General features: G+C 37.0%; 1 protein-coding gene across 1 annotated transcript in view; it reads left to right on the top strand.

Moving 5' to 3' along the window:
- The first annotated feature begins 8,292 nt into the window (after window positions 1-8,292).
- LOC117293398 (transient-receptor-potential-like protein) overlaps window positions 8,293-15,442 on the top strand; it is a 35,306-nt gene continuing 28,156 nt past the window's right edge. Inside the window, exon 1 of the mRNA XM_033775713.1 lies at window positions 8,293-9,136. The gene's annotated coding sequence lies outside the window, so the exon portion shown is untranslated. The remainder of the gene's footprint in view (window positions 9,137-15,442) is intronic.

The following is a 15,442-nucleotide window of genomic DNA, read 5'->3' as shown; positions in this document are numbered from 1 at the left end:
AGATTTATCGGAACCTGAAATAATATACAAAAAATTAATTGTTCGTTTCTATTCACCGTTAATTTCTGCACATTTTGACACATCTTGTGTTGCGCTACGATGTTGTTTGGTGGATTTATGGACACTTGAGTGGCTTAAGGTCGAATTTCAAAAGTTGCAAAAGCCCCTATTCACCCCAATTCCAGAAGGGAACTCACATAAGCATCACACTCAGACAAAATCAAGACAAAGGACACAAACTCATTTCGTTTATATGACCATGAAATTAATTGCCGTGTATTTAACTTTAAAACTGCTGATATCCTGTCCCCCATTCTTGGTGTGTCCTCCATCACTGTCCTGAACGGCAAGGAGTCGTCTTCTCATACTCTCAATGAGACCTCCGATCTGTCCCTGGTCAATCCCCTGCCATTTACCGATCAGGATGCGTCGCAATCCCTCAAGAGTGGTGTCAGGCTTGATGGACTTGTTCACTTTCTTCTGCTGCAGAAGTCACCCTCGGACGGCCACTCCTTGGCAGGTCGTCCACATTTCCCTGAGCTTGGTAGCGATTCCACCATTTACTGACCGTCTCTGGTGACGTTGTTACCTGATGAGCTGCAGCTTGCATCGACGTACCGGCTTATATCAAACCAATGATCCGTCCTCTTTCCTGTTTGGTCATTTGAGCCATCTTATCTTGAACCACCTTTCCTTGCTTACCATTGTTGTATGCCTCCCATCTTTGACCCCTTTGCTTGGTTACTGACAACTATTGCTGATGTTCATCGCAAACGATTTATCCAACACGCGACCCAAAAAAATCATTTATAAAAGGCGGGCAAAAGAAACGCTGATCTTACTCGTCACAATACAACGATTTAGCTTGAATAGGGGCTTTTGCAACTTTTGAAATTCGACCTTGAGCCACCCAAGTGCCTGTAAATCCACCTAACAACATCGTAGCGCAACACAAGATGTGTCAAAATGTGCAGAAATTAACGGTGACTCAAAGTGAATAATTATTTTTTGGCATACTATTTCAGGTTCCGATAAATCTGACCATTTGTAAGTGTTTAGATACTTTATTGGCGCAGTTTATATATCTGTCTATCTAACAAAACCACCGAGACTTATTGTCAGTTTTGTTTTTAACAACTAAGTAGAATTTGAAACTTTGCATGGTGGAAGTATAGCAAAGAGAGGTCTGCAGTAACACCATGTGAACATCTCTTTGCAGTAGATTTGTTTCTGAAAGATTTCCACATGTGAGAGTTCCATATGGTCTTACCACAAACCTCTCTTCTGAAAGCATTTTTGTATTCATCCATGTTTGTGTACTATCAAAATTGGTTGATAGAAAACCAATAGATATTCAAACAAAGAACAGGTTTTTTTTAAATTAGGTGAGTTTCTTTTTCATGATGAGTTAAGACAAATAACACAATGGGAGATATTAGTTGGCTGGCTCAATGTGTAGAGCACTGGTTCGGTCCGGCGATCAGCAGTTGCAGGTTGAAATCTCACTTTGGGGTATCTTTGGGCTTCTCCAGAAATAGATTTTAAAATGTTGAGGGTAAAGACAAATTGACCGTAAAGGGAGACAAGCCAGCTGGCTCAATGGGAGGAGCATTGCAGGCGTGTGATTTCTCATGGTTTTCATCATTTAACAATTTCCTTAAAACCTTCTTGAGCCTACAAATTTTCTTGAAAGAAGTAAAGCAGGTGACCAAAGGGGGAAATGATTTGTGCACATTGTGTCTCATGATTTCTGTAAACCTCTTGAATTATAACATCTGGGAGGTTCCGGGTCCAGAGTAAGGGGGAACCCAGGCCCAAAAGCCATTCTCAGGAACTTTTATATTCATCAATTATCATCCCTGGCATTGTAATAGTAACTCTGTCTATCAATGGCCGTTCTTGGAGTTCACCAAAAGTTAATTTTATATCCCCTGTTTAGTTTGATACCTCCATGGTTTTGCATTCTCCAAATGTTGTCACAAGAGGGGGCTATATTGAGTAGGCAGCCATTTGAAGACTTGAGTGCAACTATCACACACATATATTATTCTATGGTATGCACACAATCAATGGCGAACATGAACAAAATATTGATCATGCAGTGATGTATAAATCATATATCTAAATTGACTGACTCTGGCATTTTTTATTCATGCAGCCTTTGTTCACATAGTCTAATAACTTCAGTGGCAATCAAACCACTCATGTCTTTGTTTATACAATGCTCTCTGCTGTTGTGTATGGGTGTTTGTTCCAGTAATCAGCTCAAGGGAAACTGTCCAGGAACGCTTCAATTAATTTTGGGTTGAACAAAGACAAAATAAGTGAGATTTGAACCTGCAAACTCTAGATTAGAATGCCGGCACTCTCCCAACTGAGCTATCCAGCACTATTTCTGCTGTCTCCCTGTTGTCTCAATATCTTTATTCGTGGTGCCAGTCAGAAGCCATTTCACTTTTAACTGCCTTATAGCCATGATTCCACCCAAGTAAATACAACATGTAAAGCAGCAGCAGATATATCACCTTTGCTTTGCTTGTTAATCAGGAGTAAAATTCAACTTCTTACTACCCCCCCCCCCCTCCCCCATATATACTGGGCCCGATTTCATAGAGGTGCTTAAGCACAACATCTTGCTTAAGCAAAACAATCCTTGCTTTGTAAAATCTGATATTCCGGCCAAGACTCAACTCAATTGTTATGCTAAGTAAACAACAGCTAAATACCAGTCACAAGCAATGTATATGGCATGAAATTTGTGCCAGTAACATGTGAAAAATAAGCGAGCTATTTTCGCGCTGAAGCACATTTTTTGCTTGAGCAGCTCTAAGAAATTGGCCCCTTGCTTTCACAGTAAGCGAAGAATCAGCCCTTTCAATTACGATAGCAGAACTTTGCAAGCTTACGTGATTGCTTCTCACAGAGTAATTTTGTGCTTAAACAGGAAGTGCAGAAGTTATGTGCAAATCTTGTAAGCGAAGAATGGTGACCGTAAGCGCATAATGTCGTTGTAAGCAGAACCATAAGATGGGTTACTGGTTATAGATGAAAAATGTTGATCCCCAATGCAAAAATGTAATCAGTTAAACATCAATTCAAAGCGACATATCTGGCTATATGTTTGTTTTTGCCCCTATCGTAAACTAACTGTTTAATGACAACTCCTTTAAGTTATTATTATTATTTTTATTATTATTAGTTTCTTATGTAAATTGTTTCCGTTTTCCATTAAAATTATCGGTGCTTACTGTAAATTAATGTTTTCTATTTATAAATAGTTTACATAGAGTTAATTTAATATTTAAACTTTGTATAAAACTAAAACATATACAGCATTAGCTGCATTATGGACAGTTAACACTGAGGCCAAGTGCTGGGGTCAGTCCGGTTATTGTGTGCTTGTTTTCTTTAAAGACACTTCACACTATTGGTAATTGTCAAAGACTAGTCTTTACAGTTAATGTATCTCAACATATGCATAAAATAACAAACCTGTGAAAATTTGAGCTCAATCGGTCGTCGAAGTTGCGAGATAATAATGAAAGAATAAATACCCTTGTCACATGAAGTTGTGTATTTTCAGCTCCCACAGAGTCCCAGATGCTTGATTTCTGGACCTCAAATTCTAAATCTGAGGACTCGAAATCAAGTTCGTGGAAAATTAGTGCTTTCTCGAAAACTACGTCACTTCAGAGGGAGCCGTTTCTTACAATGTTTATACTATCAACCTCTCCCCATTACTCGTAATCAGGTAAGGTTTTTTGCTAACAATTATTTTGAGTAATTACCAATAGTGTCCGCTGCCTTTAAAGATGTCATTGTTGTAAACAAATATCATTGAAGTAAGTATGTCATGAAATAAACAGATGTCTTTCTCTTTATCAGAGAAATCCTGTAGAGATTTTCCATACAAAATAACCAAAAACATTACTTTGATCATCCCTGGAAAGATTTTTACAAGACTGCCTGTTGTCCTTGGAGATTGTTTTTTTGTAATGGGCCTCTTTTTAAAGGCACTGGACATCTTTGGTAATTGTCAAAGACCAGTATTCTCACTTGGTGTATCCCAACTATGCATAAACGTTGCAAACACAATTGTTTCACACATTTGTGTCTAAATGTTTGAGTGAGAAATTACCTCTTTGTCAAAACCTACGTTACTTCAGAGGGAGCCGTTTCTCACAATGTTGTATACTATCAACAGCTCTCCATTGCTCGTTAAAAAGCAAGCTTTTATGCGAACAATTATTTTGAGTAATAACCAATAGTGTCCAGTGCCTTTTCTACAGGTTTTGTGTTCATATCATTTTGTTTTCTTGTTTACGTAAATTTGGTTAATAAGTATTGATATGTTTTCTATATGTGAAATTTTTTCTAATCATTTCGTCTTTCAGGAAAGTTTAAGTTTTAGGACGCGTGTAGGTTAATTATAATCAATATGAAGTCACTTGTTAACTTTTTTTGTTTTCCATGTCTGTGGTCTGCAAAGATAATGCAGGTTTGCCCATGAATGGCGATCCTTTTTTTATAGTCTAGCGTATAGTGTGGACAAATTAAGAACGCAATAGTAACTTATCAACGATTTTTGTACGATAAATAAGCGTAGATAAAAAAAATCGATTGTAAATATTATGCACAAATTATAATGTAAAACTAGTCAAGAAACATTTGGCATAAGTTTACATAATTTGGAAAAGTTGCATAAAATTAACATAGTTTTGCATATTGCCTAGGCTAGCTATACACTTACCACCTACCTATACAGTGACACGGGTGCATGCCTCTAGAGCATTCAGTCAAAAATCTTCCATCGAATATCAAGTGCCCTTATTTGAGTTTGTGGAGGAAGTCTAGCCCTCAAGGTTTTACAAAGAGAAGGTACAACACTGTGTTGTTCATTTTCAAGGTTTGTGTTTTATTTACGTGGAACAACCTTCACAGAAAGTTGAAGTAATTGGGAAAAGGTTGATTGGCAACAGGGTACATTATAAGCCTTTTGTGAATAAGATTATAAGTCACAAAGCTTAAACTACATTTGAATTCCTCACTATTATTTGGTTGGTAATCCTGTTTTAATTTGTGTGTATACAGGCTTTATGAAATTGGGATCAGGGCTGTGGGGTAGAAAGCCAGCGATATTTGATTCCTTCGGCGTTAATTGCGAATTTGGGGATTCCTAGAAATGTCTGAATATTTACGCGCGAAACTTGCAATGTGTATTCGGATCCGGTTTTATCACACGAGGCAAAGTTTACAGGCAGTTGGAGGCAACCAACTGCAGTGCATGCGACATGACCACATTCTTTGCAGTACAGGAGTAATTTTATGTGTAACGATTACCGGAAAAACAAAACTGTGAAAGTTTAAATGTGAATGCCTTTACTTCTTGGTTGTCTGTAAATTTCCTCATGTGACAAGGCACAATTATAAACTAAAGTTATCGTCAAACCGAGCTTTCATTTTTGTGTTTTTATAAAGAAAACACAAACTAAGTATTCCGTTTCTTTGCAGACTAAAAATTACGTCTACGAATGAAAAGTAATAAAAGCAGAATGCAGTACAATAATGAATTCCAGTTTCCTTGTCAATTATTGTGGTGTCGGTAATCACAAGACTTGATCATCTGTGACGTAGTTAAACTACAAAAACATCCCGATTTTGGTTTTTGTGGAAAGGAGTTTGTATGCTTGCTTCATTTAAAGACAATGGACACTATTGGCAATTGTCAAAGACCAGTCTTCTTACTTGGTGTATCTCAACATGTGCATAAAATAACAAACCTGTGCAAATTTTAGCTCAATTGATCGTAAAAGTTGCGAGATAATAATGAAAGGAAAAAACACCCTTGTCACACAAAGTTGTGTGCGTTTAGATAGTTGATTTCGAGACCTCAAATTCTAAATGCGAGGTCTCGAAATCAAATTCTTGGAAAATTACTTCTTTCTCGAAAACTATGTCACTTCAGAAGGAGCCGTTTCTCACAAGGGTTTATACCATCGACCTCTCCCCATTACTCGTCACCAAAAAAGGTTTTATGGTAATAATTCTTTTGAGTAATAACCAAAAGTGTCCACTGCCTTTAAACCTGTACCGTGCGAAGTAATTCGAGGTCAATGTCGGTTTTTGTTATAGTTTATGTTTAGCTTTCTTTTGGTGGGGTAGGATTTGGTGACCAATCATGAAATCCATCACTTTGTCGGAGAATGTCACAAGTGAGACATAATTTGTACTTTACAAAAAGATATGTAGAATAACAAGCAATGGCGGCCATTTTGAAAATTGTTTTTTACCTATACCTGTACTTTTTTTTTAAAAGGACAAATCTACGTTTGTAAACAGTAAAACATCTTTCTCATGACTTACTCTGAATGTGTGCTAAATTCCCATGTTTGGGTGACTGTCTTTTAAGGCAGTGGACACTATTGGTAGTTACTCAAAATAATTATTGGCATAAAACCTTTCTTGGTGACGAGTAATGGGAAGAGGTTGATGGTATAAAACATTGTGAGAAACGGCTCCCTCTGAAGTGCCATAGTTTTCAAGAAAGAAGTAATTTTCCACGAATTTGATTTCGAGACCTCAGATTTAGAACTTGAGGTCTCGAAATCAACCATCTTGACGCACACAACTTCGTGTGACAAGGGTTATTTTTCTTTCATTATTATCTCCCAACTTCGATGACCGATTGAGCTCAAATTTTCACAGGTTTGTTATTTTATGCATATGTTGAGATATACCAACTGTGAAGGCTAGTCCTTGACAATTACCATTAGTGTCCACTGTCTTTAATAGCCCAACCCATCACCTATCTGCCGTAGTGAAAGAGATGTTTTACTAATGAATATATTGGAACATTACCTCAATAGTAAGTAAATAAACCATGTAACCTCTGACGTCAAATTACAAAAGAGCCACACTTATTCCTGCTTCATGCAGGCACAATTTGTACCAAGCTCCGAGCGAGGAAGAACTCATCGAACTTAATATTTCGTTGAGATTGCACTATTGATTTTTATTAACATGACATGAAGAAATGGGGCACATCTCAAATTGTGTACAGCTGTCATGATAAAACTCTTGAATTTGTGTGGTAATTAATGTCAAAATTGTATATTTTTCCCGTATGACATTCGTGTGCACTGTGAAAGGGGTAACCCTGTTTCAGCCCTAGGAGTAGGTGGCAACGGCCTCTGGAAAATATAATTGTAGCCCACACCTTGAATTGGCCTTCAGGCCTTGTGTGTCAGGCGACTTGCATATGACCAGCGTTGTATCTTGCCTGCCAGAAAGACTGTGGAATATACATTATGTCACTCCTGTATGCTTAAAACAAAGGTTGTATGGCTTCTGACTGGCGCCCTGAACAAAGATATTGACAAAATAGTGAGAGAGCCAACATAGATAGCTCAGTTGGTAGAGCGCCAGCACGTTAATTCGGAGGTCGTTGGGTCGAATCCAACTCTGACAAAATGTTTCTTTGTTCAACCTCAAAAATCATAAAACAAAGGTTGACATTAACCTTTTTTGTTTTCATCGTGGATAAAGAGGTAGATACACAGGTGGAAAAAATGTACTTGGCACCTTTTAAATGAAATTGTCGTCCCGATGCAATAATATAGTTATGCTAAACAGCATTGGCCTCTCAGAGTTGGTTAAAAATGGATACCACTTACTGGTTTGTATCCATGGCCCCCACAATGCGTAGATTGCAAATTAGAAACCCATCGATACAGCACCATGGTAAATCCTTGAGACGGGTTGGGCTGAGTCGAGAGGTGTGTCAACTCGACCGTGCAACACAATTAGAAGGGCACCGATATGGCACCATGGAAATCCTTGAGACGAGTTGGGCTGGGCCGATAGGTGTGTCAACTCGACCTTGCAGTGTCTTTTATAGAAAACGTCCTCATATGGCAACATAGCGCTATCGAGCACTAACGCATAACGTCAGTGTTACCATCATTCGATTACTTCTCTCCCCAGCTGCACCGTCATTCCACTCAAATATTATCTTTTCATTCTCATACGCAGAACCTTCGATAACACCCCCCCCCCCCCCTCTTCCAGTTCACACAACGCATCATCCCCCAGCATCATAACATCATTAATCATGCATGGGACTCATCGTCTCGTACCGTTTCCATAGCAACGCTGCATGCGCTAAAGATGTCTTCTAATTTGCTCTCCCGCTCAAAAAAAAACCTGTCCCTTTGCTCTCGTGTCATACGACGGCTTTATGGCGCGCAATGAGAGATGCTGCTTTACTCGACTGCCTGTGGATGAGAACTGAACATTGCTGTTTGCTCTTCGTATATGATGGTGGTCGCGATCTTACCTAAGATTTCAACTGCGATACGTGATGAGGTGTTTAAGATGGATTTTAATACTAACGAGCCAATCTACATCTACGTCACATACACATGGAGATAAATAGCAAACAAAAAATCACCATCCTTAATGCATTTTGCACCGTACCGTTGTGAGTGATACCCGACGCGGGATTTATTCGTTCTGATGGTGGCGAGGTTTTTTTTCCAGTGACCTCTCGGACGGACTACGAATAAGGAAGTGCGTTTTTTGGGATCTCACAAAAGACTGCATTCTTTCTTTTAGATGACAATAGAACAAAAGGTTTTGGATGCTTCAACGAACACCTGCTGTGTATGTAACGTGTCTCTTAGGTAGAAAAAAAAATGCCGTTGATAATTATGCAAGACCGCGACAGATAGCTGAGCAGGATTTCTTGTCGCCACTAAATACATTAAACGAGGAGAGGTGGGAGATTTGACACTCAGACCTAACACATTCTGCCGTGCAATATCGATGTGTGGATAGCTTCAGACACTTGGAAAATCACAGATGAGTGCGAAGGACATGGTTAAGAATGTGAAGTGAGCTTATGTGGTGTCGAACCTCGTCCATGTGAAGATTGGATTGAGTTTCTAGGGTTGAGAGAGACTGAACGACTGTATATTTTTTTTGACGATCTTTGGCATTGGAACACGGTCCTACCGCCTGGAGAAATCGACGTCTGCTGCCCTTAGGGGCTCGTAGCTATAGCCAACCCACGCAACCAGTCGATCTGTGGTACACAGCGGGGAGCGGGGATGAAATCGTTACAAGGGGCAAGTCCCATGTGAGTACCATCGATAAAATATTCTATATATGTATTTTTATTACAACCTGTAACCTCGATCTAATGATGTTCCTGCTACAAAAATTACATTGCGTCAGCCTCCTTTTTGGAAATGTAATATACAGCGTCCATCTTTTAGTAGTGCTATCCTGTTGTAATACTGCTAATATCTAGTTATAATTGTACTGTCATCTAATATTGACTGGGCCATATCATCGTATAACAGTCCTGACAGTAGCCTACTGTCATCTTATAATAGTACTATCGTCTTATTATGCATCCAGTTTCGATGCATGTTTTTTGTGTTGGATGCTAAATGAATGCTTAATGCGCCACAGCACCTTATTAGCCTTTAAAAAGGGTGCTATACATAAAATGGTCTCTAAATTCGAATAGTAAAAAATGTAATACTGCCTTAAAATGGTTCAATTTGTTCAAACGCCTTGAGTACCTAATTGGTAGATTTTTTGCTCTGTATAAGACGTTAATAGTTCACATTAACTTATAATGAAAATAATAGACTACATTATTATTATAAATTAATGGGAAATATAAAAAAAAATGTGATGGAATTGTTCCTGTATAATACACAGTAACTTTGTACAATATAAACACATCATCCATTGGCCTATTATATGTGAGGCAATTGCAGAGATGCTATTTCTGTCACTTTGTAATGATCCTATAGTATAAGCAGGCAAAACTGTATACTGGTACAGAAAATATGGATCAATCGCCTGTACTTAGTTGTTTAAAGGGAAGGCACACGTTTGTATTGTCAAAGACCAGTCTTCTAACTTGGTGTATCCCAACATATGCATAAAACAATTAACAAGCCTGTGAATATCTTGGCTCAATCGGTCATCGAAGTTTATGAGAGAAAAAAACACCCTTGTTGGACGAATTTGTGTGCTTTCAGATATGAATAAAAGATTCTGGCTCGAAGTCTTTTATTATTTTAGTGAGAAATTACCCCTTTCTCAAAATATATGCTACTTCAGAGGGAGCCGTTTCTCACAATGTTTTATACTATCAACAGCTCTCCAATGCTCGTTACCAAGTAAGTTTTTAAGTTATTATTTGTTTTGAGTAATAATAACCAATAGTGTACATTTGTACCTTCCCTTTAATTAAAGGTATTACTACGGCTTGGTGGAGCCGACAATAGTCGCAGACAGTGTTCATGTTTTGCATGATCAACCATAAATACAAAATACAAAACTTTGAAATTTGGACCATATTCGTTTTGTGAGTCAGGTTACAAAATCGTGAAAACCATGTGCATCAGTTTTCAACATGTAAACACAGTTGTCCTTTATAAATAAAATCAGCTGTTGTGTTTAGGTTCTTGGAATCGGATGCAGTTTTCTCGAATAAATTGTGACTTTTTAGAACTCGTGTGTTTGAGAGATGGGGGCGACGATTCTGAGTAAGGGATTGGCTCCACCCCTTGCCCACTCTGGTTATTAATTTTTTTACAAATAACTTTTTTTTTTGTCATACCAGGCAGGCCATACTTTATTACCAGAAAGAAAAATGGAAAAGAATACCGATTGCAAAAAGATGTGTTATGGAAAATATGTTGAATTGAAAAGGTAATGATTGGAAAAAATGTTGAATGGAAAAAACAAAACAATGCGATGCTGAATCTGACGGCCACGTTTTCTTCAAGAACTTCATTTATTCATAGTGTTGTTGTTGAATTTGTGCGTGCTTTTTATGTTTCCGGAGCAAATGACCGACATGGTGATTCTTACGACATTTTTTTCTTTTTACAAGTCTTACAAATTTAAATTGTCGTTTTGTTTAGAAAAGTATATACTTTATAACTATTCAAATTAATGACAATGCAATCACCTTACCTTGGTGATATCAAAAATATAACACTTGCATAAACAAAGGCCTTTAATACATTATTTTTAGAAGGCCACATTTGTTTTTTTTTTGTTTTTTTGTTATCTGTAGTCAAATAGTGGACATTAAACATTGAAGAGAAACAGAGTGTCGCGACCATACGATGAAGTACATTTACGTCAACCTTTACCCTGCATGATGACGTCGTACATCGGACGTCATTTTATTTAAAAACAGTGGACACTATTGGTAATTGTCAAAGACCAGTCTTTTCACTCGGTGTATCTCATCATACTCATGTACATAAAATAAACAAATTTGAGCTCAATTCGTCGTTGAAGTTGCGAGATAATAATGGGGAAAAAAATACCCTTGTCGACACATGAAGTTGTGTGCTTTCAGATGCTCGATTTCGAGACCATATTCTAAATCTGAGGTCTCGAAATCAAATTCGTGGAAAACTACTTCTTTCTCGAAAACTAAGTTACTTCAGAGGGAACCGTTTCTCACAATGTTTTATACCATCAAAAGCTCCCCCCATTGCTCGTTACCAAGTAAGGTTTTATGCTAATAATTTTTTGGATTAATTACCAATAGTGTCCATTGCCTTTATACACACACAGAAAAAATTACACAGGTTGTGTAAAATTTTACATAATTGCAATGTGCCATACGAACCTTCTAATAGTTATGTAAAATTTTACATAACAGGGGTTGGGTAAGGTTTTTCATAGAAGTTTTGTAACTTTTTACCTCGAAACTATGTTCCTTAATTTACCTAATATCGTGGTAAAAGCCATTAGGTAAAATCTTACAAATTCTGATGGTAAAAAACAACATAGTTTCTATGTAGAATGTCTCGAATTTTACATTGTAATTTTTGTTTTACTATTTCCCCATGTTAACATTTTACTAATATTTTAGGTAGTTTTTCTATTTACTTTGCAAAAGAAACTAATTTTTTACTTTTACACGATGTAAAGATTTACTTAATCTTCAGGTATAACAAATTAAAAAAGGTTAATAAAAGGGTAAAACAAAATGTTCAAAGAAAGTGAAGTAAATCCACACATGGACAAGAAATTTATAAATATAAAACTTCAATTTATTCTCAATTACTTATTGTAAAATAATTCAGTATACAAAGAATCGCATTGCAGGATTTGGCAATCTTTTAAAGTTAGCATGTACTGAAAACAGTACTGTTTGTCCACATAAAAATTTCAGTTTTGATTTGTAACAACAGTAAAACACCAAAACAGTTATAGGTCAACATGTGTAACAAAACCAGATCAACTGGTCATAGAAAAAGGAGTTCAACATACAAAAAACCTACAGAAAACCTGAATCCCATAATTAAAGTGTTTATAAACACTTTAATTATGGGATTTAGGTTTTACCTCTTATTGATGAATTGATTTAACACCTTGTATTATGTCTTTTAGTTCTATGCGTACATCCATTTCTATGTGTAAAAAACTCAAAGGCCAAATGGCTATTACTTTTTTGAGGGGTGGGGGTATAAAAAAGCCATTGGTCATTTATTATTTTTGCATAAACAAAGGCCTTTAATACATTATTTTTAGAAGGCCACATTTGTTTTTGTTTTTTTTTGTTATCTGTAGTCAAATAGTGGACATTAAACATTGAAGAGAAACAGAGTGTCGCGACCATACGATGAAGTACATTTACGTCAACCTTTACCCTGATGATGACGTCGTACATCGGACGTCATTTTATTTAAAAACAGTGGACACTATTGGTAATTGTCAAAGACCAGTCTTTTCACTCGGTGTATCTAATCATACTCATGTACATAAAATAAACAAATTTGAGCTCAATTCGTCGTTGAAGTTGCGAGATAATAATGGGGAAAAAAATACCCTTGTCGACACATGAAGTTGTGTGCTTTCAGATGCTCGATTTCGAGACCATATTCTAAATCTGAGGTCTCGAAATCAAATTCGTGGAAAACTACTTCTTTCTCGAAAACTAAGTTACTTCAGAGGGAACCGTTTCTCACAATGTTTTATACCATCAAAAGCTCCCCCCATTGCTCGTTACCAAGTAAGGTTTTATGCTAATAATTTTTTGGATTAATTACCAATAGTGTCCACTGCCTTTATATACGCAAACCCTTTCCTGGACACTGGCCTTGTATGGAGGAGAATCAAGCTAAAATCGATCTGAAATGTTCTGTCAGTTTAGATAGTGGGAGAAAGAAATTAATATATATTTGAAGGACCTGGGACAGGGTTTCCCCGTGGATAGGGGAAAACAGTACAGCCCTTTACGCTTTAGAAACCTCCACGCTGAAAAATGTACCGTGTCATTTTTGTTCGTAATATATAGGTGTGGTCACATTTTCCAGGAAACTGATTGAGGACACAAATGCTGCGTTTTTATGCTCAAAATAATTTGTCCTTGGGTGACGATGATTTGAGAGGGGAAAAAAATGAGCATTTGAAGCATGAATATTTTAGTTGTGATTAAACTCAATTGTGCCTAATTGGGATCACAGGGCGTGACAGTGCCATAACTAGAGATAATTAGGGTAATATTTTACAGGGTACAAGGGGTGCACCATCTGTTCTATGGAGGGCACTTCTACCTATTTTTCAGCGCCTTTTTATGTAATTTACTAGTTTTTTATTGGATAACCGGATAATCTTGCGCAAGTGTGAAAACGAACAAATTGTTAACGGAAAGTGGTCTTGAAAAAAATTATTACATAAAAACACTGGGAATTTGTTAATTCTAAAAGTCCATATTGCAAAAGGGGCACGTGATAACCCCCCCCCCTCCCCTCTTTTGTTTCTCAACGCACCTAGTAGGAACTTAGAAACGGTATCCGGTACACTTACCGTTAAGAAGTAATTACTACTAATTTGCTGTGGAACATGAATCAACAATCTCTTTACTTACCAATGTTGCATATTATTGTTTGCATTTCAATCATGCCCTTAAGTGCGTCTTGTGACGAATAGATATAGGTCTTGGAGATCTAAGCGATGGAAATGTGTTAAGGGTGCGTGGACTTATTTTCACCGAAATTATCTTTATTGTAATTTTATTTTCTTCTTCTTCTTTTTACTTCTTATGGACGTTAGATACTGTCAGGTTTTTTTCTTTTTTTCTTAATATGTGTTTTATGGAGAACATTTCAATACCACAGTTTTTGCATGTACCATAATATATAACAAAACATCTGTTGCACTCTGTGATGGTGTCTATTGGTTTTTGTGTACACCCTCGGGGTAAATGGCACTCACACGTGACAATACACATCACATCGAAACATTTGAGATATCGTTATTTGCTCCTATTGCAAACATGGCGGCCAGAGACATATTATTGTACACTGCGTGTCAGCTTTCTAGTTTTCGATTATGCTAATATTGATCAAAATGATAAAATATTACATGAAAGGGTATCTTAACTTTATGGTGGGTCGGATTTAAGCTGATTTGTAAATTGCTAGTGATTGAGAAAATATATTTTTGAAAGTATTTTACTAAAAGTATATCCAACATACAAATCTCTAATGAAAAGTGGTAATTGAAAATCGTTGTGGTACCTACCCGCTGTTAAAAGAAAACTGCCTCGAACTGCCTGTAGCTACCGGGCAACCTCGGTAGTCTAGCTGTTAAGACACTCCTCTAGAATTGCAAAGGTCGTGGGTTCGAATCTCACCCGTGATGCCTGTGTGATTTTGTTCCACCGAACTCGGGAAAGTACTGAGTGTACAATACTTATACACACATCGGTGTATGGATAAAAACCCAAACTAATATCCTTTATACCCGATGTAAATTTCAATCTTTTACTCCATATTTGTCACATGATCCCAACAAATACATAAGTGTTATTTTTAACAATATATTCTGGTAATTTTGATTCTCTCATTTGTATCTATACATGTGACAATACCCAGACACTCTAGTGTTTGCAGTGTGGAAGGAATGCGAACCATAACTGTCCATCAATTTGTTTCGCCATTCCTTTTTTGATGGTATTTTTAATTTACCAAATTTGTGCCACTGGGCACTATTGTAATTACTCAAAATAACTGTTAGCATAATTCTTACTTGGTACTGAGCAATGGAGAGCTGTTGATAGTATAAAACATTGTGAAAAAACGGCTCCCTCTGAAGCAACGTAGTTTCTGAGAAAGAAGTACTTCTCACTCAAATAATAAAATACATTTTTTATTAGGGATCTGAATTCACACAAATTTGTTTTACATGGGTCCTTTTTTAGCATGATTATTATGCAACTTAGATGACCAATTGAGAACAAATTTTCACAGGTTTGTTATTTTATGCATGTTTTTATGTTGGGATACACCAAATGAGAATACTGGTCTTTAAAGGAACACGTTGCCTTGGATCGGTCGAGTTGGTCTTTGAAAAGCGTTTGAAACCGTTTGTTATAAAATACATATGGGTAGAA

Source organism: Asterias rubens, chromosome 8 (genome assembly GCF_902459465.1).
Source record: "Asterias rubens chromosome 8, eAstRub1.3, whole genome shotgun sequence".
In the NCBI taxonomy this organism is placed as follows: Eukaryota; Metazoa; Echinodermata; class Asteroidea; order Forcipulatida; family Asteriidae; genus Asterias; species Asterias rubens.
Note: the sequence above shows the minus strand (reverse complement) of the source record. Positions and strands in the feature narration are given on the sequence as shown.